Source organism: Hyperolius riggenbachi, chromosome 6 (genome assembly GCF_040937935.1).
Source record: "Hyperolius riggenbachi isolate aHypRig1 chromosome 6, aHypRig1.pri, whole genome shotgun sequence".
Lineage (NCBI taxonomy): Eukaryota > Metazoa > Chordata > Amphibia > Anura > Hyperoliidae > Hyperolius > Hyperolius riggenbachi.
In genome coordinates this window covers 385,379,428-385,406,292 of record NC_090651.1, presented here as the reverse complement: position 1 = coordinate 385,406,292, position 26,865 = coordinate 385,379,428, and the positions used below count along the sequence as shown (strand labels likewise).

At 47.1% G+C, this 26,865-nt stretch overlaps 1 protein-coding gene and 1 long non-coding RNA gene across 2 annotated transcripts in view; one reads left to right on the top strand and one right to left on the bottom strand.

Annotated features, from left to right (window-relative positions):
• The window catches only part of CADM4 (cell adhesion molecule 4), a 671,473-nt gene that overhangs the window by 318,831 nt on the left and 325,777 nt on the right, over positions 1 to 26,865 (top strand). The gene's annotated exons all lie outside the window — the stretch shown is intronic.
• LOC137521995 (uncharacterized) lies at positions 773 to 17,641 on the bottom strand. Its single transcript, XR_011022247.1, has 3 exons — positions 17,480 to 17,641; positions 1,262 to 1,355; positions 773 to 1,018 (listed from the first exon to the last, which is right to left on the bottom strand). It is a non-coding gene; the product is annotated as an uncharacterized lncRNA (long non-coding RNA).

Sequence of the window (26,865 nt, the reverse complement as noted above, 5' to 3'; positions counted from 1 at the left end):
GATGGCACATGATGGAGGGGGAGGAGTAGGGAGGGGAACAATGATGTACAGAGGCGTTGCTAGTTTCTAGGCTAGTGACGCATTCTGTTGCTATGGAGGGGGCGGAACGATGGCACATGATGGAGGGGGAGGAGTAGGGAGGGGAACAGTGGTGTCAGGCAGTTCCGCCAGGGTGATCTTTTGCTGACGCATCGGGCAGGGTCAGGAGCTTTCGTACACAGGCCAGATTCTCAGCATAGGCGTTCTTTAGTGGCTGCCTTGGCCAAGTTTAGGAATGTTTTGAAGTCTGTTGAGAATGGCAGCCTTGGTGACCGTCTGATGATGTGTACTTTCAGCAGTGCCTCAGCATCTTTACTGTACGTTCTACAAACAGGCGGCATTTCCGAAGTGCCCCCCCCCCTCGCTGTGGGTTATATCATCTCGAGTACCCCCTCATGCATATAGATCTGCCAGGAGCCTTCCGTAATTGTGTGTAAACGCTTGTCAAACATTCCTTTATGCTTTTAATTAACTACAAATACTTAGCTTTGTTTATATACGATTATCATTTTTTTCCTCTTTAATCTGAAGACATCCTGTAATGGGCTGTCTGCGACGATCTCCAGAGCCCCTCAGCCCCGCACAAGGGCCCCCCGGGGTGCACCTGCTGCACGTCGCGTGTCTAAGTCCCACTTCCAGTGCAGTGTTTACACACACATTCTACAGAACATTGCATTGTATTAATTATGCATACAAAAAATAAAAATGTTTTATTTTCTGGTGAGAATAAAATGCAAATGCTGCACTGATTCCAGTCTCCTCACTTCCTACTTGGCGATCTCCAGCTGCCTGCTCACTCCTCCCCTCCCAGTCATTCTGATAGGCTGTCAGTCAGCACGGGGGTGTGGCTTCAGCTTTCAGAGCAGTCATGCTCTCATTTGCATGTGACCATAGCGGCAGTTTTCCTGGCTGGGTGTGAGGAGGCATCTGTCTGTCGTTGAGGATCTGCAAATTGGTGGAGCAGGTACTTTGCACTTTTCTGTAAAAGTAACTGTACTGTATTTAGTATAACCATAGTAAAGTGAAACTTAAGTGAAAATAAACTGATCAGATAAACAATTGTATCTATCTTCCTACCCCTAAAATGACGTTTAGGTGTCCCTCATTTTTATGTTGTGTTAAAAATATAAAACAAAATTTAGTTTTGTCTCAGCTCAATGACCAAGCCTGGCCTGTGTCACATTGAGCTAAATTATATGAAGTATTGACCTTTTTATCTTACCTCTGCATTCAACATCCCGGTTCTCTGCCAGGAAAGTGTTTTATGTCTGTAATTCCTTATCAGTGAGGGATGCTATAGTCCGACTGGGTCCTGACTAGAGTAAAAAAACGGTCAGTTGCTTAGATAGATATTAACTCTTTCAGGCAGAGAAAGAATAAAAGGAACACAGCCTAGGCATTTGTACGCTTGTCACTGTACATACACATCTATCCCATCGTGTCACGTCACTTAAGGTTGCTGTAACACAAATGCAGGAAATTCATGTCTGACTTTCTTCTTGTTTGTTTTTCAGGTAAGGAATTGGCTTTTTCTCACAAATCTGAGGTGGGGGTGGGAGAGAAAGGAATGATTTGGACGAGATGTGGGTAATTGCTGAAAGACAGGTCCTCTTCTGGAACTGGTAAGGCTGAGGTACTTGTGAATGCATTGTGTTATTCTGTACCCTGTGTTTGGGTCACTGCTGATATGGGCCCTTCCCTTGTCCCTGCTGATATGGGCCCTTCCCTTGGCCCTGCTGATATGGCCCTTCCCTTGGCCCTGCTGATATGGGCCCTTCCTTTGTCCCTGCTGATATGGGCCCTTCCCTTGGCCCTGCTGATATGGGCCCTTCCCTTGGCCCTGCTGATATGGGCCCTTCCCTTGTCCCTGCTGATATGGGCCCTTCCCTTGGCCCTGCTGCTGATATGGGCCCTTCCCTTGTCCCTGCTGATATGGGCCCTTCCCTTGGCCCTGCTATGGGCCCTTCCCTTGTCCCTGCTGATATGGGCCCTTCCCTTGTCCCTGCTGATATGGCCCTTCCCTTGTCCCTGCTGATATGGGCCCTTCCCTTGTCCCTGCTGATATGGGCCCTTCCCTTATCCCTGCTGATATGGGCCCTTCCCTTGTCCCTGCTGATATGGGCCCTTCCCTTGGCCCTGCTGATATGGGCCCTTCCCTTGGCCCTGCTGATATGGGCCCTTCCCTTGGCCCTGCTGATATGGGCCCTTCCCTTGGCCCTGCTGATATGGGCCCTTCCCTTGGCCCTGCTGATATGGGCCCATCCCTTGGCCCTGCTGATATGGGCCCATCCCTTGGCCCTGCTGATATGGGCCCTTCCCTTGGCCCTGCTGATATGGGCCCTTCCCTTGGCCCTGCTGATATGGGCCCTTCCCTTGGCCCTGCTGATATGGGCCCTTCCCTTGGCCCTGCTGATATGGGCCCATCCCTTGGCCCTGCTGATATGGGCCCATCCCTTGGCCCTGCTGATATGGGCCCTTCCCTTGGCCCTGCTGATATGGGCCCTTCCCTTGGCCCTGCTGATAATGGCCCTTCCCTTGGCCCTGCTGATAATGGCCATTCCCTTGGCCCTGCTGATATGGGCCCTTCCCTTGTCCCTGCTGATATGGGCCCTTCCCTTGGCCCTGCTGATAATGGCCCTTCCCTTGGCCCTGCTGATATGGGCCCTCTCCTTGGCCCTGCTGATATGGGCCCTTCCCTTGTCCCTGCTGATATGGACCCTTCCCTTGTCCCTGCTGATATGGGCCCTTCCCCTGTCCCTGCTGATATGGGCCCTTCCCCTGTCCCTGCTGATATGGGCCCTTCCCTTGTCCCTGCTGATATGGACCCTTCCCTTGTCCCTGCTGATATGGGCCCTTCCCCTGTCCCTGCTGATATGGGCCCTTCCCTTGTCCCTGCTGATATGGGCTCTTCCTGTGTCCCTGCTTATATGGGCCCTTCCCTTGTCCCTGCTGATAAGGGCCCTTCCATTGTCCCTGCTTATATGGGCCCTTCCCGTGGGAAAATTACTGAAATGTACCGACATTTGACTTTATTTGTATGATATTTTTATATTTGAGAAACTTGCTGACATTTTGTTAGAGGGAATCTCTTCTGGCAGACGGGTGGTAGCTGCTATCTTTGTCCTTTTTTTTCATTGTTTTTAGTCGTTTGCTTGTAATGCTCATCCTATGACTTTATAAACCTCTGCACCGCTGATATAGAATGAGCTCGTATGGGAGTCTATCATTGGCTGCTCTCTCTTCACAACTTATTGCTGTTAAAGAGGCCCTGTAATGACACATGGTAGAATGCAGTAAAGAGGCCCTGTAGTGACACATAGCAGAATGCAGTAAAGAGGCCCTGTAGTGACACATGGTAGAATGCAGTAAAGAGGCCCTGTAGTGACACATGGTAGAATGCAGTAAAGAGGCCCTGTAGTGACACATGGTAGAATGCAGTAAAGAGGCCCTGTAGTGACACATGGTAGAGTGCAGTAAAGAGGCCCTGTAGTGACACATAGCAGAATGCAGTAAAGAGGCCCTGTAGTGACATATAGCAGAATGCAGTAAAGAGGTCCTGTAATGACACATGGTAGAATGCAGTAAAGAGGTCCTGTAGTGACACATGGTAGAATGCAGTAAAGAGGCCCTGTAGTGACACATGGTAGAATGCAGTAAAGAGGCCCTGTAGTGACACATGGTAGAGTGCAGTAAAGAGGCCCTGTAGTGACACATAGCAGAATGCAGTAAAGAGGCCCTGTAGTGACATATAGCAGAATGCAGTAAAGAGGTCCTGTAATGACACATGGTAGAATGCAGTAAAGAGGTCCTGTAGTGACACATGGTAGAATGCAGTAAAGAGGTCCTGTAGTGACACATGGTAGAGTGCAGCAAAGAGGTCCTGTAGTGACACATGGTAGAGTGCAGTAAAGAGGTCCTGTAGTGACACATGGTAGAGTGCACAAAATTATTTAAAACTAGCTGGACGCCCGGCGTTGCCCGGGTATGTATTTGGCTGGTGTTGGCCCCACCCACTTTTCCTAATCCTAACACACAATTACTTAATTATTTAATGACCAAGTTTGTGAGCTTTGCGGTCTTTGGCATCAATAATTTGCATTGAAATAAAATAAATGTGATTGGCTGTGGCTCCACCCCTTTTCTGAATTTGAACCAATCACCCAACGGCCAAGTGTACCAGGTATAGGTGAATAACAGTGCAAGAGGCTTGTGCCATTAACAGTGCAAGAATGGCAGCAATTAAATATTCCCCTTAATCAATAGGTGGATTTTAATTGGCTTTTGTAGGCTCCACCCACCTTTCTGAATATTAATCTTAGTCACCCAATGACCAATTGTGCAAAGTTTGAGAACCCTGCCATTAATAGTGTAAGAATTGCTGCAGTTTACATTTTCTCAGTGAAATGTGTATTTGTCTCCACCTACTGATGACCCGGCGTTGCCCGATTATGTATTTGGCTGGTGCTGGCTGGGCCCACTTTTCCTAACCCTAACACACAATTAACCAATTACTCAATGACCAAGTTTGTGAGCTTTGCTGTCTTTGGCATCAATAACCCGTGTTAAAATGAAACAAATAAGATTCACTGTTTGTGGCTCCACCCCTTTTATACATTTAAACCCCAATCACACAATGATCAACTGTACCAGGTTTGAGGCTTGTGTAATTAACAGTGCAAGAATGGCAGCAATGAAATATTCCCCTGAAAAATCAATAGGTAATTTTTGATTGGCTTTTGTAGGCTCCACCCACTTTTCTGAATAATTATTCCAGTCACCCAGTAACCAACTGTGCAAAGTTTGAGAACCCTGCCATTAACCGTGTAAGAATGGCTGCTGTTTACATTTTCCCAGTAAAATTTTTATTTGTCTCCGCCCACTTATGAACCCGCATTGCCCGCTTATGTATTTGGCTGGTGTTGGCTGTGCCCACTTTCCTAACCCTCATACACAATTAATAAATTACTCAATTACCAAGTTTGTGAGTTTTGCTGTGTTTGGCATCAATAATTTTCATTGGAATATAACAAATCTAATTGGCTGTTTGTGGCTCCACCCCTTTCTGAAATTGAACCCCAGTCACCCAATGATCCACTGTACCAGGTTTGAGGCTTGTGCCATTAACAGTGCAAGAATGGCAGCAATGAAATATTCCCATTGAAAATCAATAGGTTAATTTTGATTGGCTTTTATAGACTCCACCCACCTTTCTGAATATTAATCCCAGTCACCCAGCGACCAACTGTGCAAAGTTTGAGAACCCTACCATTAACAGTGTAAGAATGGCTGCAGTTTACATTTTCCAGTGAAATTTGTATTTGTATCCGCCCCCTTTTTGGTGATGGGAATAAAAAGTATCCTATACTTTATTCCAGGTAATGTACTATGTGTGTGCCAAATGTCATTCAAATCCGTTCAGCCATTGCTGCGTGATCGAGTAACAAACATCCAAACATCCGAACTTTCCAATTTAGTATATTAGTAGGATGACCACTTTAATGAAAAAGACTTCCTATAGCCATGTGTTGCTGTATGCTGGTAAGTAGCCCTGTCCCCTCCCAGTGATGCTGATTAGCTATGGGGAAACACCCCCTATCCTGAAGCATTCTGGGAGATCAGACATATTTTCCTCTGGCTTTATAACTCTCAGAGATCACCTGACAGAAGATGGCACCACCAGGGATACATTTTGTAATGTCAATCAGGGAGAGGGAAGATTTTACAATGTGCAGACACTGAAAAAATCATTTATAAATTAATATTGTTAAAAAAAATAAAAAAAATATTAATTGCATTATTTTCACTGCAGGTCCTCTTTAAGCTGTAGGATGAACATAGCAGCCAATGATGGGGAATGGGCAATATATTGTTCTGGTTATTATCATGTGCAGCAGAGGCGGGGTCAGTAAGAGGCGGGGTCAGTAAGATGCTATATTGGTCAGATTTGTCAGATGTTACAATCAGAAAAATGTGTTTGGAATTCTCAGATTGAAGAGAAATATAAATCATTGTATGGTGTGTGGCCATTACCAATACAATCTCACGGCAGATTGATCAGTTCCATTTGCTGCAGACCAATTCCATGAATCTGATTGAATTGGTTAGTGGGACTTCGGCCATTAATAGGGCTCGATTACTGCGGCAGGCAGAAACAATCGGTTGGCCGTGGGATTGTATCGTTATTTGCCACCTCTAGGGTGCCCATCAATGATGCAATTTTGATTGTGCAATAATACCAAATCTATGAAGTAGAAAGGTTGCGGACGATCAATCGTTTCTGAGGGGTGGAAAACCATGAGTTGTGCCCAATTTAAAGCCAGATTCCCACCAGGGAATTCGATGAGATTAATGTAATCGATCTATTTTTTGGATCGATTTCATGGATCGGTTAGCAGGAATTTGGCCAATAATAGGCACGACTGATTGTTTCATGTGATTTCTGCGTCGATAAGACACAATCAATCGGATGTGAGATTGTACCGTTAATGGGCATCTTAAGTGAGTATATTTTGAACAAACACCTTATATAGTCCCTCATATTACATAGACGTGGTAAGATTGTACAATCAGGATTGTATCATTAATGGGAATCTGAATGTCTGGTGCTAAGTACTCGGGAAGGTTGAGTATGTATCGAGTATCCATGGCAACGTCGCCCCGCTGGTGAATAGAGTAACGTCATTCAGGGGTGCCTGGCCATGTCGTCACATGGAGTTTGTCTGCTGGGAGGGGTCAGTAGGCTTTCTGCGGGCAATGGCCTCAATTCACTAAGCAGTTTAGACTAGTCTACTGATGGGTTTAGTCTACTGATGGTTTGGCGTAAATCAGTTGCATCAAAAGGGAATTCACTATTAATGACCCAATGTTTTAGACCTATTTTTAGACCTGGTCTAAAACATTCAGTAATTAAACAATTCACAAAGGCAAACAAGGAGGAACCACGCCCACTTTTTCTGAAAGATTAGACCAGCTGATTTCAGGAGGTAAAGGAGTTCTGTGAGGTATTTTACATGTGAGGATGAAACCTTTTGAATGAATTCTGCAGGAGTGTAATTGTATGCAGAGGAGAGCTCATCAGAGGAGAAGGATGTCAGTCATAGCTACTCGTATCTTTAGAACTCGTACGGTAATTAGGGCTAATTACCGAATATTTTAGACCAGGTCTAAAAAACAGGTCTAAAACATTTGGTAATTATTAGTGAATTCCCTTTTGATGCAACTAATTTACACCAAACCATCAGTAGACTAAAACCATCAGTAGCGTTGTAGCGTCCATTGACTAGCACCATGGAAGGCCAACACTGCAGCCATGTGATCAGAGCTGCATATCTACAGTTTATGAATGACGGTGCAGCAATCAACCCCTTCACCACCGCTGTCATAAAACAAATCAGATCGCCCTGTCGCAGATACGATGTCGCGAAAGTGGTGATGAGATGTTACAAAGTGTGAACAGCTTTTTTTTTTGGGGGGGGGGGGGGGCTTTCTATTCTTTATAATTATGTCGTTAATTGTTGCTCAATCCTGTTTGAAAATAAAAAAATAAAAATGGCCTGTGTTGATTGACAGAAATGAGCATTGCGCCATTACTGAAGGCTGCGAAAGAAAAACATTACAAGTTACAATAATCAGATAATGAAAATGCTCTTTACAGATATGAGTCATATTGTTGATTCAATGTCTTCTGCAGCAGATGAGCTACAAGATAGTAAAGGGATTGTGTAATGTCAAATAACCAGCCATGAATAGGAAATCTGCGCAGAATGCAATTATGTACGGAGCTGAAAAATGGGGGGGGGGGGGGGCGCGCGCAGCGCACTGCACCCAAAAATGGGCGTGGCCATGACATTGTATGGGCGGAGCTAACAATGATGTAACAGCGAGGCATAAGAAAGCAGTGTTTACGCCATGATGTGGTCAAACGAGGGTTCGCATCATGGGTGTGCAGAAACTGTGTGATGCTATTTAATAGTATACCGTAACCCCAAAGCAGCAAGCACAGCCAACTATGACCATTAAATAATAAATGCAGCAACAGTTACCCCAGACACCACAAAATAAACGCATTGCGGGCAACATGTCAGCACAAAATAAACACATTGCGGGCAACATTTCAGCACAAAATAAACGCATTGTGGGCAACATTTCAGCACAAAATAAACGCATTGTGGGCAACATTTCAGCGCAAAATAAACGCATTGTGGGCAAAACCTGGGGGGGGGGGAAAGAATTTACTCACCTGACAGAAGACTCCTCTGGTGCGCAGCTCTCCGGACGATCCTCCTGCAGCACATCTCCCGTGCTGACAGGCAGAGCAGGGCTACGGCAAGATGGCTGCCGAAGCCCTTTACTGGAGACACAAATAGTCTCCAGTACAGGGCTTCGGCAGCCATCTTCCCGTAGCCCTGCTCTGGCGGAACAGGAGGAAGACTAAGGAGGCTGGAGCGGGGCTGCGGGCTATAAACTGGCTCGACGTCTATTAGACGCCGCAGCCAGTTCATTCATTACGCTGGCCAGAGTCCCGAGGCCGGGACGTCCCGCAGCTGAAAGCGGGACGTTTCCCGGGACCTCATGCCACCTGGGACAGCGGACCCCGAAGGTGGGACGCGGCCCAGGTAAAGCGGGACGTATGGTCAGCGTATTTAAACAGATTTGTGTTCTCTTGTCCTGCTGAAGGATTATCCAGACAGCTCAGGGTGACCCACAACTACCTGGAAGGTATAAAGGTCTAAAAGAGACCAAAAAGATATCTATTAAAAAGCAATGTTTCCCACTGTTATGACTCTAGTGACGCTTCGACCAGTATGTACTGCTTATCTTCATTTTCAATAAAGATGTGTGATGGTAAAAGAAAAAAAACAAAACAAAAATGCTAAATGTAATTTTGCCTCCCTAAAACAGAAGGTATTTGGAAGAATTAAGCTGCAAGTGAACAATGATGGTTTCCCAGGATGCATCACTGCTAAATATTCAAATCATCTCTTTAAGCCCCTGAATCCAGGCGTACACCCAGAACCGCTGGTGTATAGTGAGCCTGTAGATTATACATTTTACACAGCTATATCAACCCCACATACAGACAGCCTGTTTCAGACTTTCTGGTCCTCATCAGTGCATGGCATGGATTGATATGGCTCTATGGGGTAGGACTTATTTGTTTTTCTGTAAAAAGATAAAAACCTATAATATACACTATGCTGATATTGCATACCAAGATGCATGCTGGGCTACTTTTTATTTTTTATCCACCTGTGGTACACTTTTAACAAAAAAATGGTGCCTTAGGTTCAGGTCAGGAAATTTCCTTTGGAAAAGGAGTCTGAAAACCTTAAAGGAGAACTGTAGTGAGAGGTATATGGAGGCTGCCATATTTATTTCCTTTTAAGCAATACCAGTTGCTTGGCTGTCCTGCTGATCTATTTGGCTTAAGTAGTGTCTGAATCACACCAGAAACAAGCATGCAGCTAATCTTGTCACATCTGTCAAAATTGTCAGAAAAACCTGATCTGCTGCATGCTTGTTCAAGGTCTATGGCTGAAAGTATTGGAGGCAGAGGAGCAGCAGGATAGCCATGTAACTAGTATTGCTTAAATGGAAATAAATATGGCAGCCTCCATACACCTCTCTCTACAGTTCTCCTTTAATTACCTAGTTTACAATTACAGACTGCACTGCACTCTCTGCTCCATCCTCCCATCACTTCCTCTATAACAACCGTAACATGCCCTGCGCAGGAGGCAGTGTCAGGAGGATGGAGTGCGGTATGCAGCGCAGCGGTTAGTGTCAGTGGTACAGGTGACTGTAGCTCCTCTGCTCCCTCCTCACACATACGTGTGTACAGTCTCGCTCCTCACAACAACTGCTCTCCACATCCCTAGTTATTATTCTCTGGCACTCCGTACAACTGTGGAGGAAGAAGTGTCAGGAGGATGGAGTGCTGTATGCAATGCAGAGGCAAGTGGTGGTGGTGCAGGTAACTGGAGCTCCTCTGCCCCCTCCTCGCACACACCTGCCTACAGTCTCGCTCCTCACAAGAACCATTCTCCACATCCCTAGTTATCATCCTCTGTTACGCGGTACAACTGCGGAGGAGAAAGTGTCAGAAGGATGGAGTGTGGTACGCAGCACAACGGGAAGTGGCGGTGGAGCAGGTAACTGAAACACCTGTGTACAGTCTTGCTCCTCGCCCAAAATGTTCTCCACATCCCTAGTTATCATCATCTGGTACTCTGTACAAATGCAGAGGAAGAAGTGTCAGGAGTATGGAGTGCAGTATGTATCCCCACATCCCTGGTTATCATCCTCTGGTACGCCGTACAACTGCAGAGGAGGAAGTGTCAGGAGGATGGAGTGCAGTATGTATCCCCACATCCCTAGTTATCCTCTGGTACGCCGTACAAATGCAGAGGAGGAAGTGTCAGGAGTATGGAGTGCAGTATGTATCCCCACATCCCTAGTTATCATCCTCTGGTACGCCGTACAACTGCAGAGGAGGAAGTGTCAGGAGGATGGAGTGCAGTATGTATCCCCACATCCCTAGTTATCATCCTCTGGTATGCTGTACAACTGCAGAGGAGGAAGTGTCAGGAGTATGGAGTGCAGTATGTATCCCCACATCCCTAGTTATCATCCTCTGGTATGCCATCCAAATGCAGAGGAGGAAGTGTCAGGAGTATGGAGTGCAGTATGTATCCCCACATCCCTAGTTATCATCCTCTGGTACGCCATACAACTGCTGAGGAGGAAGTGTCAGGAGGATGGAGTGTAGTATGTATCCCCACATCCCTAATTATCTTCCTCTGGTACGCCGTACAAATGCAGAGGAGGAAGTGTCAGGAGGATGGAGTGTAGTATGCATCCCCACATCCCTAGTTATCATCCTCTGGTATGCTGTACAACTGCAGAGGAGGAAGTGTCAGGAGTATGGAGTGCAGTATGTATCCCCACATCCCTAGTTATCATCCTCTGGTACGCTGTACAACTGCTGAGGAGGAAGTGTCAGGGGGATGGAGTGTAGTATGCATCCCCACATCCCTAGTTATCATCCTCTGGTACACCGTACAACTGCTGAGGAGGAAGTGTCAGGAGGATGGAGTGTAGTATGCATCCCCACATCCCTAGTTATCATCCTCTGGTACGCCGTACAACTGCAGAGGAGGAAGTGTCAGGAGTATGTAATGCAGTATGTATCTCCACATCCCTAGTTATCCTCTGGTACGCCGTACAACTGCAGAGGAGGAAGTGTCAGGAGTATGTAATGCAGTATGTATCCCCACATCCCTAGTTATCCTCTGGTACGCCGTACAACTGCAGAGGAGGAAGTGTCAGGAGTATGGACTGTAGTATGTATCTCCACATCCCTAGTTATCATCCTCTGGTACGCCATGCAATTATATATAGTGCCATGCAATTATATAGTAGCCATCAGACCTGGAACTATTTGCCCTCCATTTCAGGCTTCGGGGATGAGTCTCTCTGATTGCTTCATGTGTGCCTGGGGTAGAATTATCTTTATGGCTATGTACGGCCTTAGCGCTGTGTTTAGAGTAAGCCCTGTTATATTGTAACAGCCAAATGCCTATCTGTCTTGCATTTTGCCTTGTAAATAGCATTCTGTGGCCCCAGCAGACCCCGTCTTAATCTCCACTGGCAGCGCCGGCAGCTAAATTATTCCGAACGTTAGAGAAGTGCCCGCCAGAGCCCGTCCTGTCATTGTAGCGCAGGCTCCTCTGGAGTCCTCCTCTCCGTGTCGCACTGTGGGGAGGGGGGGGGGGTGCAGCAGAAGCACTCTGTGTCATTTCAGTGGGAGAAACAGTGGCTAATTATGTTTATCTGTTTGACTAATGATGGCATCATAATTGCTTTGCCAACTCACACCAGAACTTGGAGGCCTGACAAACCGTCACCGGAAGACATTACAGGAAGGTTGTTAATAGTCTCTGAAGACTCGGGGAGATGCCGGCGTTCTGCGCAGCCGAGCGCATCCGCGTTTAACTCAGAGCATCTCTGCTGCGTCAGCCCCCCTGCCCGCCGCCCACCGGTCATCCCTTCTGTAACATATATACATATATTGATGGATTGGAATACTGCTGTTTTTAGGGTTGTACTGTACCCAGCAGTGAGGAGCGTAAACGCCAGTATTATTTGCGCTAAAATTTTACGAAAATAATGTAAAATTTGATTTTCGAGTAAAAATCTAATTTGAAAATCGGTTTGCAGGTTCTGAGAAAATACTGCAAACATGTTTGCATGGAAGCAGTGCAATTGTGAAAAGTCGTTCGCAGACATACTCGGGGGGGGGCTGTCTGTTGTCTGATTGGATATAATTATTATTTTTTATTTATATAGCGCCATCATCTTCCGTAGCGCTGTACATAGAACAAAACCAATATTGGGGAACGTATATATTGAGGAACATATGTACAGTCATGACATCCGGTAATAAAAGTACAAATACACACATAGTAAATGTGTGGATTGAGATATCACTGAAATTGGAACACGTCCATATGGCAAGTTTCTTCAAAATAAGAAACAATAGGAGAAGGACCCTGCCCTTGCGAGCTTACAATCTAGAGGGTTGGTGGTGATTGATAGAGGTTTGGTTCACAGTGATGATTTTCCTGGGTCAGTTGTAATCATGTGAGTTCTAATAAGGAGTGAAAGTGTTTATTTTCACATTAACAAGCACGTTCGAATATGGCCAACATTTTCGAGAATTCAAATTAGCGTTTTCGCATTACTTATATTTGTTTTCAGCTACCGTATTGTGAAACTACATTGTACATTTTTTCCTAAATCGAAAATAGCATTTCAATGCGAAAATATTCCAGCTCAGCAGTAGTACTCTGTCGCCAAACGCTATCATTTAAATCTGTGCAGGGGACCAAACTTACCTGCATAGTGTCCCCACCCCCTTCCTCGTCATGTGGTCTTGGAGGCCTCACCGGATTGAGGGTTGGATAACGGGAATAGTTTTTACCACTTGTGCCTGAGTTTTATGCTTCACAACTGATCAGCTGCGTTTGAGGGACGTTTCACGCGACAAGCGCTTTCCAGCGATTTTTCTGATGATTCAAAAGGTGATTTGAGAGTTTTCCATTTCAATTACTTTTCAATTAAAAGTATCAAGGAAGGCATGCAAAGCCTGAATGACCCATTATAGAGAGCACAGCTTATGAATATATGTGTGTCCAGGGTTCTTGAGATGATGTTACCCATAGGTTGGGGGTACTTGGACGATGCTGTCACTAATAATGGGGTATGTGCTATAATAACGTTGAGAAACACTGCTAGGCGATTCGTCTTTCTTAAAATCAGTATAGCGCTGCATATAGTATTTTTATGGCCTTGGCCACTAGAGTGTCTCCTGCAGTGTCTCCGGTCGCCGCTGAGTAACCCCAATACCGCTATCTGGGGTATTGGGTGCTCAAGAACTGCCCAATACTGCTATACGGGGAAAGGGTATGAAGGGTAATACCACTATTCTGGGGGCACCATTTCACTTAAAACCTCCCATGTCCAGCCTAGCTGCCGCAAAAGTAGACAAGCAATGGTAGTATAGTCCTGCGCTCCCAGCCAGGGCATCATTCCCAGCCAGGGGCCCTACTACAGCCAGGGCACCACTCCCAGCCAAGGCACCACTCCCAGCCAGGGACCCTACTACAGCCAGGGACCCTACTACAGCCAGGGGCCCTACTACAGCCAGGGCATCACTCCCAGCCAGGGCACCACTCCCAGCCAAGGCACCACTCCCAGCCAGGGGCCCTACTACAGCCAGGGGCCCTACTACAGCCAGGGGCCCTACTACAGCCTGGGCACCACTCCCAGCCAGGGCACCATTCCTAGCCAGGGGCTCTACTACAGCCAGGGCCCCACTCCCAGCCAGGGCCCCACTCCCAGCCAGAACCCCACTCCTAGCCAGGGCCCCACTACAGCCAGGCCCCACTCCCAGCCAGGGCCCTACTACAGCCAGGGCCCTACTACAGCCAGGGGCCCTACTACAGCCAGGGCACCAATCCCAGCCAGGGCCCTACTACAGCCAGGGCACCACTCCCAGCCAGGGCCCTACTACAGCCAGGGCACCACTCCCAGCCAGGGCCCTACTACAGCCAGGGCACCACTCCCAGTCAGGGCCCTACTACAGCCAGGGCCCTACTACAGCCAGGGCCCTACTACAGCCAGGGCACCACTCCCAGCCAGGGCACCACTCCCAGCCAGGGCCCTACTACAGTCAGGGCACCACTCCCAGCCAGGGCACCACTCCCAGCCAGGGCCCTACTACAGCCAGGGCACCACTCCCAGCCAGGGCCCTACTACAGCCAGGGCACCACTCCCAGCCAGGGCCCTACTACAGCCAGGGCACCACTCCCAGCCAGGGCCCTACTACAGCCAGGGCACCACTCCCAGCCAGGGCCCTACTACAGCCAGGGCACCACTCCCAGCCAGGGCCTTACTACAGTCGGTTGTGAAGGATTATAGAAACATGAACAAGTAATTGAATGAGTAGAGTAGACCACCTGATACAGGCCGTGTTTCCGGCTTGTGAGTTGATTTGACTTGCGTGAGGATTTGGGTTCACCAGTGTTTATTCAACCACATTGCAGCCGCCACGCAAACACAGCGCAATTGTAACGCAAATAACCTCACCCAGCCAGACACCCGCTGACCTCGAAGGAAAGAACGCCAAACGCAGCAGAAGAGAACGAAAACACAACGCAAGCCAAACGCCATTCCCCGCACATTGTCAATGCATTGTGTCACGCCACGGTTACGCTGCGTATGAAAAGCTGTTTAATGCGCCACAACCGCGGGAGAAATGCAGCTCAATACCATATACTGCACCTGAGGACACAAGCCATATGCCTACTCCATGAGATCGCATTCGAGTGATCGAACGCCAACCCAAACGCCCACCTACACTCGCCCTAATACACAGCTATACCAATCACTGCTAATATCCCCAATACCTGACACCCTCCAACACTATGTGACATTCAGGATGATCCATCAAACCGCGGTAGTATTGCCATGCACGCACAGCAATATCACCATTACGCCTAAGTACCGCGAGATACATTCGTAGCCTGACCCGTGGTTCTTCAGTAGCATGCCCACTACTATGGTAATCCGCACATTTTTCTATCTCTCCTGCTCACAGAAGTTGTGTTCTGCCAGGAAAACTTTTATGGCTGAAATTTTCTCATCAGTGATGTTTACTATATTCCCGACAAGGTACCGACAAGACAGAAGCTGTCACTTGCATGCCTGAAAATTAACTCTGTCAGGCAGCAAAATATAACCAGTAAAACAGCCTTAGTTATTAATATGGTTGGCATTGTACATACACCTGTTTATCTCACCATGCCACATTTCACCTTGTGTATACTTTAACACTATGCCGAGGGTTATGGATAGCAGAGGGTTAATACAATGTGGAGTGTTATGGACAGCATAGGGTTAACGGCGTACCGGCATAGGTGCCACGCTGTTTGCGACGCGCTCCTCCAAGGGTCCTTGTTTATTAGCTGTTAAATATTTCAGAGGAGCAGCTGTTGGCGTCTGTGGAGGGGGAGGCAGTGACAGGAGCGTATGGGCCATCATTTTTTCCCCCTTATGGTTTTGCCTGATAAAGTGTCCGCGGCCCCGGCGTGTATGAAATGAGGCGGCTTATGCAGATAGTCTCCGCCAATGTCGCCGTTCCGTGCATCATTCTGCCGCCGCCGAAGAGGCCGATATTGTCCTCTGAGCTGCAGCGTTCATTCTCCGACATAAACAACATATTTAATTCTGCGCTGCCTGATTAAGGACGTCTCAAACACGCGGGAGATGCTCAGAGCGCCGGATGGGAAGCCATTCCTCAATTTCTATTAAGTCATCTCCTTGTTCTGTGAAAATCCGCCTAGGCAAGGCCGGGATCCGCACGTGATCGAGCTGCCAGCGTGTGCAGGGGTTAAAGAGCAACTCCAACCATAAATATTATCCCAGCCGTGTACAGCAATCAGAGGGGGCTCGTGCTCCTCCTTCACCTCCATAGAAAGCCTCTTCTTGGGGGCAAGATGATGTAAATATGTTTTTTATAGGAATCCTGTAGTGGGGCTAAGAATATAACTCCACTACTATATATTGATGTTTATTAAAAGTACTTTTGCCGTTTCTTATCCCTTCCTCAGCTCCCCCCCTTTGATGAGTCATGCTGTCTGCATTTATACAGGTAGAGACAGGCTTACTTCCAAGACAGCACTGAACCCACAGAGCAGTTGTCTTGTCTCTGCAAGTTATGCCCGCCTCGCAGTCAAATATCATAGAGCCATACCTTAAAGTGTACCAGAGCTGCTGAAAGTAAAACATTTTATACATACCTGGGGCTTCCTCCAGCCCCATCCATTTGAATTGCTCCCACGCCGCCATCCTCGGCCTTCTCCTGCTCCGGTATCGGGTCCCGTCACTTCTGTAAGTCGTGGCCAGTCTGGGCAAGAGAAGTGTGCCCTCTAATCTCTCCGGCGGCTGCAAAGAGCAACACGACTGACAGAATTGACGGGACCCGAGAACCGGCGATAGAGGCAGCGGAGGACGGTGGCGTGGGAGCGATCCGAGCTTATGGGGCTAGAGGAAGCCCAGGTATGTATAAAACTTTTTTTACTTTCAGTTGCTCTGGTTTCCTTTAATAACCCTGTCTTACAAGTTAATAACATAATTCTATTACTCTCTCCCTCAGTTTATTTCTATTCTTCCTCCCCTTTTCTCTCTCCCCAGCCTTCATCTCTCCAGTTCTCTGCCCCCTTTTCTATTCCCCTCCCCCTCTTTCTCTCCAAACCCCCCCCCCCCCCCCCCCCCCTTACACACACACTCTCACACACTTTTTCTTTCTCTCTCGCTGTCTCTCCCTCTCTCTCTTCCCCTCCCTCTTTCTTTTTCTCTCCCCCTGCTGTCTCTTCCTCTGTCTTTTTCTCTCCCTTCCTTTTTCCCCCTCCTATCTCCCTCCCTTCCTCTCTCCGTCTCTCCCCCCCTCTCTCTGATTATTTCTTTCTAAGCAAGTGTCCTAGTCAGCCCCCCGCCCTCCCACTGAATGAATCTCCCTGTCAGTGCTCTGAGTTTGGTCCATTCTCTCCAGCCTCCCTTTAATCTACACCATTATCTCAGCATGGATTTGATTTCCCTTAAGCAAACCATTTTTTTCTAACGCCCTCCTCTTCTTTCTTCTCCCCTCCGTTTCCCTGGACGTCCAATCCTTCAGGGCGCATCTCGCCTTGACCCTTGCTAAGAGAGAGAAGCAATTTAACCCCCTTCCAAGCATCACCCGCGTAGCACTGAGTTAGCGAAGCTCCGTCCATCGCAATACCCCGGAGCCGTCTCCCAGGCGAAGGTGTTAACCCGCAATATTGCTGGATTTTTATTGCAGCTTAATTCCCGGAGATCATATAGCTTAGGATTTGTTTACCTGGTTATAGACTAATATACGGCAGGAGATAAGTCTTCAGCAAGGGAGTGATATACGTACACACCCCTGCAGTTTGTCAGCGGGCTGCCACCAAGATGTCCTACTGCAAGTTCCTGCCATGATGAATAGATCCTAGGGGGGAGGCTTCTCGGTGATCCGGGCTTTGTTCTGGAAGATAATGACAGATAAATGCAGATTTACTTTGGCCTAACTTGATGCTTGCTAAACTTTCACAGGCAGATATTCTTATCTCGGTTTTCTCAGCGTAGGGGCTCTACGAGGCGTCGTGGGCACCAGGGCAAACCGCTCCTCTGCCCCTCTGATTCGGGGGGGGTTACCTTGCTTCTCTTTCCATTGCCCTGGTTTCATCCCTATACAGGTGTGCTTAGGGCCTGCACTAGTGAACACTTGAAGATAAACGAGTTTGCAGTGATAACCTTTGTTAAAAATTGTCTAATATTTAAGTAGCAAGAGTTTGAAGACTTCATTTGGGTCTCAACAGGACACTAGTCTAGTTTAGAGGACCCAGTATGAAACCTCATAGGGAAATTCCGCTAACCTGATTGGGGGGAAGGCACCCTCTCAAACTGCTAGGTTTCGGATAAGTTGTAGTAAGCTACGCCCACACTAATTGGCCAATCGACGTACGTTGTGCTGTAGATAGAGGGTGTTGTGATTGGTGAACTGCTCCTTACGAAGTGTCCTGCTGGGTCCTGTAAACTAGACTAGCTACCATAACAGAGCATAGCAAAGCCCTTGAGAAGATAGTGAATCAGGTTGTGTAATTTCTGTAACGTTTACCCACAGCAGCCTGTGATCTTTATTTCTCCTGGACTCTGATGCTTCTCTGTTTTCTTAGCCTTGTTCCTTGTCACTTTGGTTAAGATCCCAGAGTATTTCCACTCCTTCTGGCAGCTTGAACTGGCATGGCTTTCAGCCATTTACCAGTGCCATGACCAGAAGGAGGAGGAGGGACAGATGGACATTGTAGACCACCACTTCCGTGGACAACAGTCCTGGACACCAAGAGTTGGAGTGGTGGAGAGCATTCCTGCAGAGGTGCCCTCTTTTCTCACTCACAGGTTCAAAGGTTTTAATAAATCCTGTCCAGATTTGAAGGGTCACTTATGTCCAGCAACAGAATTCCCAAGCAGCTCTGGGTGATCCAAAACCAATAGGAAAGTATAGGGGACTAACAGAGACTGAAAAGCCCTCCTGCTAAAAAGCAACGCTTGGTGTGACTTGCCTTCTCAAAATAGAAGGTATTTGCGATATTTCAGCTTTAAGTGAGTGACTGGTCTCCAGAAGAGACCTCCACTTCAGTCATATTGGTAAATTAGGTCCACAGTAGGAGTACAGTAGAATTCCCTAATAGTAAAATCCAAGGGACCATTATACCAGAAGTTTACTATGTCAGAAATTGTCATACACTGTATAGTCATACAGGCGCATGGCCGGGACCTGGATAGGGATGGTCGGAATGCCAATTTCCGATTCCGCGGTAAATCCGCATTCCGTCATGTACCGATTACCGATTCCGCTTTCCACTACCAATTTCCGCCGGAAATCGCGGAAATTCCGCCCGACTTTAACATTGATTTTCTCAAAAACTATAAGGTCTTTTTGAAAACATTGTTCAGAAGATTCTGTTTAATAAACCCTGAAAATTTGGTGTTTCTAGGACTTACGGGGGCTTTGCTATTAACTGCTAAAGTCGGCAGATTTTTACTGTAATGTAAAATGCAGAAAATAGGTAGATGCAGATTTTCTGCATTTTACATTACAGGAAAAATCAGCCGAATTTAGCGGGTAATAGCAAAGCTCCCTTAAGTCCTAGAAACACCAAATTTTCTTGTGAACAAGATGCAAAAAAAAGTTTTCAAAAAGACCTTATAGTTTTTGAGAAAATCGACGTTAAAGTCGGGTGGAATTTCCGCGATTTCCGGCAGAAATCCGCCTACGGCACTTGCATTACCGATTTCCGCATTCCGATGCGGAAATGCAATTTCCGATCGGAATTTCGGAAATTGCATTTCCGCGGAATCCGAATGAGCATCCCTAGACCTGGAGACGGAGTTTACCATTGCCAGAGGTTTACTAGAACGACATTCTGCTGTAGTTGGAAATAAAAATCCACCATCCAGCCGATGTCTCTCCTCTTTGTGGCTTCCCTTTCCCTGAGAAATTGTCCACTCTTTTGACCCCCTCATCATTTGAAAAGGAGAGATTCTGAAGCCTTGTGCTTTGTTGGGCGCTGTGGGGCTTGGAATGAGGGGGTGCTTGGGAATGAGCACGCTTCCCTCCCCCCAGAACAGAAAGTCTCTCTGGACTACAGACAATAATCTACCTTTCACAGCCTATCTGGTCTCTCGTCAGAGGCCGAAGGCTCCGGTTATACTGCACAATGACCTCATTAGGATGCAGCCTCACACACAGAGGCTGCTCCAGTTGTGACTGCAGACATTTTCTTTCTTCGATCCGGCAGGCAGAAAACTTTCCCAGTCACAGACTTTGGTCAGGGAGAGTTTAGTAATACAAACTACATGCAGGTTGAATTCAGCCAATCAAACTGGTTAGGTAGTGCATTTTTATTGACCCAGTCCCAAGTTTCATTGTCTCTGCTCAATGGCACATTAATTGCAGTATGCCAGAGCCAAAATCTATGAACTATTGACCCTTTTTATTGTTCGGCAGTGGCTGAATGGAGTAATGGTTAAGGGCTCTGCCTCTGACACAGGAGACCAGGGTTCGAATCTCGGCTCTGCCTGTTCAGTAAGCCAGCACCTATTCAGTAGGAGACCTTTGGCAAGTCTCCCTAACACTGCTACTGCCTATAGAGCGCCCCCTAGTGGCTGCTGCTCTGGCGCTTTGAGTCTGCCAGGAGAAAAGCGCGATATAAGTGTTCTGTGTTTGTTTGTTTGTTTGTTTGTTGCTCTCAGAAGCCATTTCTGCTAGGAAAGTGTTTATTGGCTGTAATTCCTTATCAGTGAGGGTTACGCTATAGTCCAACCAGGACCCGACTGGACACTTACATACTTGATGTTTAACTCTTTCAGGCAGAGAAAGAATAAAAGAACACAGCCTAGTTATTTGTTACATACACGTCTGTCTCATGTCACAGGTCACCTCGGGTATCCTTTAAGATCAGGTGTTATGGATGAGGGGCTTATGGCCAGCCACACTTGCTATATGACCTGTCACAGATGGGCCCCCAGGATGATGAAGGCACAAAGGAGTGAGCGTTAGAGGGTCATAAGCATAGGAGCCCCCCATCAGTCTCATCATTTCTAGTTACGCCCCTGGTGGTTGGTGCTAATCAACCCTTCAGACACACATCCTGAACCGCTGCTTCACAGCTTATCCTAAAGCTTATTGGATTTATAGAGCCATGTGATCCAGCTTGCAGTTTCAGGCTGTTTTGGCCTTCATCAGAGCTCGGAATAATGGATGGAATTATGACTCTGTATGGGGATTCCATGAGTGGGAAGAAACCTACACCTCAGAGTAGGATTAAGCCTAAATGGTGCCCAAGGCATGGTAGTAGCTTAAAGAGAAACCGTTACCAAGAATTGAACTTTATCACAATCAGAAGCTGATACCCCCAACTCTATTCCTTCCTGTTTACAAGCTGTTTCCAACTGCCAAAAATGCAAGCAGCATCTCCTTCCAGTGACATCACCTGCCAGCAGTAAAAATGTCACCATGTGATAAATGTCAGAATGTAAATCAGGGAGAGGAAATATTTTACAATGGGCAAACACTGACTAAATCATTTATACATAATTATTGTAAAAATGAAGCACTTTTTTTTAAAATTATATTATTTTCACTAGAGTTCCTCTTTAACCTTCCCAAGAGAGTATTTCTGGTAAGCAAAGGTGAGACTAAGATCAAAGAAGGTGGCAGTGGGGCCCCTTGGCACACACTATGCCCCAGGCACCTGCCTAGCATGCCTTGTGGATGATGCTGCTCAGGACCTCTGTCATCGCTGATGTTTGAGCCACGCCGGTATATCGGCTGTAACATCCTCCTCCGCCACCGCGCCGCTCCCCGCTTGTCTGCTGGATGTTCTGCGCTGTTTCTTTATCCATCTTCCTGTCTGGATGAAGCATCTTGTGTTAGTGGGTGAGGAAATCACACTCTCCAAAATGAGTTAACTTTAATTAGATTTTAATTAACACAGAATCACTGTCCACAGAAAGCAGATGTTTTATTTACAGCATTCGTCCGCTGAGGCCTTTCCATATTACGGCTTATGCTAAACCGCTCGACTTGCTACAGAATATCTCAGAAATGACAGCTGAGCTGTGAGCATACGGCTGAATGCGCACATATCACACCCAGCAAGTCACATGGCTGCAGAGAGCCCAGCAAGTCACATGGCTGCAGAGAGCCCAGCAAGTCACATGGCTGCAGAGAGCCCAGCCAGACAGTGCAGGCAGCCTCCTGACCTGACGCTCCTCCACACCCCATCTCAGAAATGACAGCTGAGCTGTGAGCATACAGCTGAATGCGCACATCTCCCGCCCAGCAAGTCACATGGCTGCAGAGAGCCCAGCCAGTCAGTGCAGGCAGCCTCCTGACCTGACGCTCCTCCACTTCCCCATCTCAAAAATGAGAGCTGGGCTCTGAGCATATAGCTGAATGCACATATCTTCCGCCCAGCAAGTCACATGGCTGCAGAGAGCTCAGCCAGTCGCATGACTGCAGAGAGCCCAGCCAGACAGTGCAGGCAGCCTCCTGACCTGACGCTCCTCCACTTCCCCATCTCAGAAATGACAGCTGAGCTGTGAGCATACAGCTGAATGCACACATCTCCCAACCAGCAAGACACATGACTGCAGAGAGCCCAGCCAATCACATGACTGCAGAGAGTTCAGCCAATCGCATAGTTGCAGGGAGCCCAGCCAGTCACATGACTGCAGAGAGCCCAGCCAGTCACATGACTGCAGAGAGCCCAGCCAGTCACATGACTGCAGAGAGCCCAGCCAGTCACATGACTGCAGAGAGCCCAGCCAGTCACATGACTGCAGAGAGCCCAGCCAGTCACATGACTGCAGAGAGCCCAGCCAGTCACATGACTGCAGAGAGCCCAGCCAGTCACATGACTGCAGAGAGCCCAGCCAGTAGTGTTTATCAAAGCAGCCAAATTCTAATCTCGGCGAAATTCGGCGTTCTACTGCCAAATACCGAATTTCGGGTTCCAATTTTCATGTTCCTAAGTCATTTTCTATTAAAGCCATTTCATGCAACATTGGCTTCAGAAACAAGCATTTCCAACAAACTAAAACTTAACACGGTGAGAACTGGATTCAGAATCAAGAATTTTCAGCAAGCAGTGACACCAACAAAATGGCTGCCGGGGAATCCCCAGGCCACGTTTGCGGCAGAAAGGGGCGTTTTTCTACTTAAATCTTCGAAAAATACTGCTGAATTGCCACTTAAGTGTGGCCTCTGGGGACCAGGGAATCCCCGGTGGCCATCTTGTTGACTTCACTATGGGCTGAAAATTGTTGTTTTTAGAAGCCCACTTTGACTTTCCTGGCCATCGTGGTCACGTCGTGTTTGCTGAAAATTCTTGTTTCCAAACCCAATGTTCGCATCGGCAGAACGCGGTAGCCAAAACATGTAATTTTCATGGTTTTACTCAGAACAGCCGAAATCCAATGCAAAAATCGGAACTGTTCTGATTCTGAGAGCTCATCCCTACCAGCCAGACACCGCAGGCAGCCTCCTGACCTGACTCTCCTGCACTTCCAGCTACAGCAATCAGTCTGGTCAGGACATGTGCACTAGTGTTGTCCGGATCATGAACGATTCGGATCTTTGATCCGAATCTCTTTTGTGAGTCGAATCATCCGAATCATCAAAATGAGTGATTCGGATCGAAAAAGGGGCGGGGCCAGGACACGCCCCCTCTCAGCGGGCAGCGGGGTCCTGGAAGCAGAGCAGAGATGGATCGCTCTGTTAAAGGGGAGGCAGCCTTGCAGGGAGACAGGTAGATCAGAGAGAGGGGACATGGGTGTCACTGCCAGATATGTGTAGAGCACACATACTGGCTGCAATGTGCTGCCCATTATAGGCTGGCTGTTCCGTAGTGCTGCACAGTGAACACATTGGAAGCTTTTGGCTCAGCACAGCTCAGTAACTTTGCAGGCACTGTGATTGCTGTGTAATATGATCCTCCTGCACTCGGCACTAAACAGCTGCACTTATCTTCTGGGAATGCTTTCTTTCACTGTGCGACGTTTGCATGGAAAGTGTACAGATGAACATATAGGTGAAATACATGTAAAGCATATGATTGCAGCATGTCGGTATTACGTGCAAGCAAACATTTCTGCTCTCTGCTCGCCCCTCCTCCCTTCTCTGTCCACTCCTTGCCCTCTGTCCATCTTCTCCCCTTCTCTGTGTGTCCACCCCCCCTCCCCTTCTCCTGTCTTGCTAGTCATTTCACCCCCCCCCCCCCCCCAATGCTTCAGTAGTAAAATGATCCGAGATTCGGATCAAAGATCCGGATATTTTCAATGATCCGATTCGAATCATCCGGATCATTGAAAAGATCCGAACTTCCCATCTGTAATGTGCAGAGGGTGGGGAGTAAGCACTGTAGCCACGCCTTCTCTACCAGGGTTAGCTGAATATGATTGGTAACCTGGAGCTACTCCTCCCACTCTGACTCTGAGTGCAGCTATGCAGATAACTACTGGAGGTGACCAATATTCAAAACACAGGGAATTACAGGAGGTGCTTAAAGGATACCCGAAGTGACATGATGAGATAGACCTGTGTATGTACAGTGCCTAGCACACAAATAACTGGAAAAAAAAAAGGAACACAGACTAGGTATTTGTGTGCTTGGCACTGTACATACCCATGTCTATCTCATCATGTCACATGTCACCTCAGGTATCCTTTAAATTGACTCTACATAATAGTTATATTATATAGATAGATAGATAGATAGATAGATAGATAGATAGATAGATAGATAGATAGATAGATAGATAGATACTTACCTAAGCCGCTGGATATTCCAGAGATAGGAAAGAGGGGAATACTTTGACACGCCCCTGCCACACCTCTAACCACACCCCTCATCATGCATATCACAAAGAATTCAGAGCAAAAAGATGTAGTTTTAGGCTGTGTAAAGTTCCTCTCTAATACGGGGGGAGGTATCGGAGCCCCAGACGGGGAGTGGATTAATAATTTGCTTGGCGTGGAAGGAGCGTCTGACTGCATTATTGTCTGTGAGAGTTATTCTTTCAGCCAGGAATGGAATATTATCTGTGGCTGATGGGATTAATTAATACTGGTATGAAGTGAGGATATTAACTTGCCGAGGATTTCAGAACGGGCGTGATTTGTGCCGGCGCTCGGCAGTTTATCAGAGGCCTGTAAGCCCCGCATACACCCTGAGAGGCGGCAATTAAATGTTGTGTACAATGAAGTGACTCCAGCTCGAGGAATACATGCGCTAGGTTCTGATACAGCGCAATACATAATGCAAACAAGTTAAAAAGGACCTCCAGGAAGTAAGTTACTGTATTTCTTGGACTATAGGACTCTCTTTTTCTCCTCAAAAGTAGGGAAAAAGTCACTGCGTCTTCTAGTCCAAATGCAGGGAGTTCCTGACTTATGAACACTGCCAATACCAACCTCCAACCCGCCCCAATGTCTGGACTCCCTGTACTGTGCCCATGCAGAGGAGGATACAGGGACACACAGGGGCATAGAGGCGGGCATAAGGGGCACAGGGGAGGGGAGATACGAGGTACAAGGGGGGGCATGAGATACAAAGGGGGGATAATCCACAAGATGCCCCTTCACCATGCATGCACCATGCTTAGTATATATTTTTTCCCTGGTTTATGTCCTCTAAACCTGGGTGTGTCTTATAGTCCGAAAAATACGGTAATTGGTCCTCCCAAAAGAAAGGAAAAAATTGATTTGCATGTCTCCCAACTTTTTGAGATAAGAAAGAGGGACAATTAAGCCACGCCTCTGCCACACCCCCACCACACCTCTAGTCACACATAACCTAAAAATTTCATAAGAAATATATGTTGTTTTATAATGCAAACCACGCTGGTCCTTTCCATCCTGGTTCATTTTAATCCATTTTTTGAAAATAAGAAATATATCACTTTAAATGATGGTAATAAAGGTACATACATTTACACAGATCTATACATCAGTCCTGAAAGAGGGACACATGAGGAAGAAAGAGAGACAGGAGGATTTGGTTCATAAAGAGGGACTGTCTCTCCAAAAGAGGCAGAAAGAGGGACAGTTGGAAGCTATGGAGTTGTTTCTGTCTCTGTCACTCTGTAAGAGATTTCTCACTTCCTACTCCACACTTCCTGTTCAGACAGGAAGTTGAGAAATTCCTCACCGATCCGGGCATTGGACAGCAATACAAATGCAAGAGATTTCAAACCCCTTTCCAAATTATCCAAAGTAGAGTCTTGGTTATCCGGCACTGATGGAGATTTGGCCAGTGCCGGATAAATTTACTTTCTGGTTGCTTGAGAGACTAGGTTAAAAATATACCCCACTCTATATACACACCATGGTCTCTGTACTAAATGTTAAAATACAGTAATTGAAAGTATATTAACTTTAGGGGTGCCGGGGAACCCAGTCTTTAAGTACAGTAGAGCCTACAAACAGCCAAAAAAGTTGTCCTTCACCCCTGTGAGTGCTGTTGGTTGGATGAGACTGCCGGTTACTGTATTGTCAGGGGCGTAGCAATAGGGGTTGCAGAGGTAGGGACCGCATCGGGGCCCTTGGGCCAGAGGGGCCCCATGGGGCCCTTCCTAAACCAAAGTATAAGCTGTTTATTGGTCCTGTGTTGGTAATGATCACTTCTATAGATGCTTTGAATGGTAGTAATCATGAACAAGCTGTTCCCCATTCCCTTCTGGCACCTCTGACATTGTAGATGACCTTGGCAGGTTTTGTTGCGCCGTATCAATTGCTACGTATAGAGTTCTTGGGGGGCCCCAATGTAAAACTCCCACCGGGGCCCCGAGATTCATATCCTACGCCACTGTGTATTGTGGTTCTTTTGGAACTGGGATTTTATTTTTCCAGGTGTAGCTGATTAACGTGTTGTTTTTCCATCCTTGCGGTAAGCTGTTGTGTTGCGGCCTGCTCTCTATGATGGTTGTACTGCCCCGTTTCGGTGGGCGGAGGTTACGCCAGCCATACGTTGGTCGGTAACACCCCAATATGGCAGACACTCCGTCACTTCCTGATTGAAAATCAATCCTCTAGTAAAGATTGAGTCTACTTTATTGTCTTGATTAGATTTCAGTGGAAATCTTATTGCGACTCACCAGTGTTTTCTCGCCATTGATAACCCCCCCCCCACTTGACAG